The sequence below is a fragment of the Eriocheir sinensis genome, unplaced genomic scaffold, assembly GCF_024679095.1.
Source record: "Eriocheir sinensis breed Jianghai 21 unplaced genomic scaffold, ASM2467909v1 Scaffold795, whole genome shotgun sequence".
Classification (NCBI taxonomy): domain Eukaryota; kingdom Metazoa; phylum Arthropoda; class Malacostraca; order Decapoda; family Varunidae; genus Eriocheir; species Eriocheir sinensis.
The window spans coordinates 25,021-27,800 of NW_026112159.1; positions in this window are offsets into that span (position 1 = coordinate 25,021).

Here is a 2,780-nt window from a genome sequence, read left to right on the forward strand (position 1 = left end):
AACATATCACACGATATTATATGGAGAGAAAACATATCACACGACATTACATGAAAAGAAAACATATCACACGACATTATATGGAAATGAAACACATCACACGACATTACATAGAAAGAAAACATATCACACGACATTACATGAAAAGAAAATATATCACACGACCTTACATGAAAATAAAACATATCACACGATATTATATGGAAAGAAAACATCACACGACATTACATGAAAAGAAAACATATCACACGACATTATATGTAAAGAAAACATATCACACGACATTATATGGAAAGAAAACATCACACGACATTACATGAAAAGAAAACATATCACACGACATTACATGAAAAGAAAACATATCACACGACACTATATGGAAAGAAAACATCACACGACATTACATGAAAAGAAAACATATCACACGACATTACATGAAAAGAAAACATATCACACGACATTATTTGGAAAGAAAACATATCACACGACATTATATGGAAAGAAAACATATCACACGATATTATATGGAAAGAAAACATATCACACGACATTATATGGAAAGAAAACATATCACACGACATTATATGGAAAGAAAACATCACACGACATTACATGAAAAGATAACATATCACACGACATTATATGGAAATAAAACATCACACAACATTAGATGAAAAGAAAACATATCACACGACATTATATGGAAAGAAAACATATCACACGACATTATATGGAAAGAAAACACAACACGACATTACATGAAAAGAAAACATATCACACGACATTATATGGAAAGAAAACATATCACACGACATTATATGGAAAGAAAACATATCACACGACATTATATGAAAATGAAACATATCACACGACATTACATGAAAAGAAAACATATCACACGACATTACATGAAAAGAAAACATATCACACGACATTATATGGAAAGAAAACATATCAAACGACATTATATGAAAAGAAAACATATCACACGACATTATATGGAAATGAAACATATCACACGACATTACATGAAAAGAAAACATATCACACGACATTATATGGAAAGAAAACATATCACACGACATTACATGAAAAGAAAACATATCAAACGTCATTATAAGGAAAAAAAATATATCACACGACATTACATGAAAATAAAACATATTAAACGACATTATATGAAAAGACAACATATCACACGACATTAAAAGGAATGAAAACATCACACGACATTACATGAAAAGAAAACATATCACACGACATTATATGGAAAGAAAACATCACACGACATTACATGAAAAGAAAATATATCACACGACATTATATGGAAAGAAAACATCACACGACATTACATGAAAAGAAAACATATCACACGACATTATATGAAAATAAAATATATCACACGACATTCCATGAAAAGAAAACATATCACACGACATTACATGAAAAGAAAACATATCACACGACATTATATGAAAAGAAAACATATCACACGACATTACATGAAAAGAAAACATGTCACACGACATTACATGAAAAGAAAACATATCACACGACATTATATGAAGAGAAAACATATCACACGACATTACATGAAAAGAAAACATATAACACGACATTACATGAAAAGAAAACATATCACACGACATTATATGGAAAGAAAAAATTTCACACGACATTATATGGAAAGAAAACATCACACGACATTACATGAAAAAAAAACATATCACAGGACATTACATGAAAAGAAAACATATCACACGACATTACATGAAAATAAAACATATTACACGACATTATATGGAAAGAAAACATCACACGACATTACATGAAAAGAAAACATATCACACGACATTACATGAAAAGAAAACATATCACACGACATTATATGGAAAGAAAACATATCACACGACATTATATGGAAATAAAACATATCACACGATATTATATGGAAAGAAAACATATCACACGACATTATATGGAAATAAAACATATCACACGACATTATATGGAAAGAAAACATATCACACGACATTATATGGAAAGAAAACATATCACACGACATTATATGGAAAAAAAACATATCACAAGACATTATATGGAAAGAAAACATATCACACGACATTATATGGAAAGAAAACATATCACACGACATTATATGGAAAGAAAACATATCACACGACATTATATGGAAAGAAAACATATCACACGACATTATTTGGAAAGAAAACATATCACACGATATTATATGGAAAGAAAACATATCACACGACATTATATGGAAAGAAAACATCACACGACATTACATGAAAAGAAAACATATCACACGATATTATATGGAAAGAAAACATATCACACGACATTATATGGAAAGAAAACATATCACACGACATTATATGGAAGGAAAACATATCACAGGACATTACATGAAAAGAAAACATATCACATGACATTATATGGAAATAAAACATATCACACGACATTATATGGAAAGAAAACATATCACACGACATTACATGAAAAGAAAACATATCACAAGATATTATATGAAAAGAAAGCATATCACACGACATTATATGGAAAGAAAACATATCACACGACATTATATGGAAAGAAAACATAACACGACATTACATGAAAAGAAAGCATATCACACGACATTATATGGAAAGAAAACATATCACACGACATTATATGGAAAGAAAACATATCACACGACATTATATGAAAAGAAAACATATCACACGACATTACATGAAAAGAAAACATATCACACGACA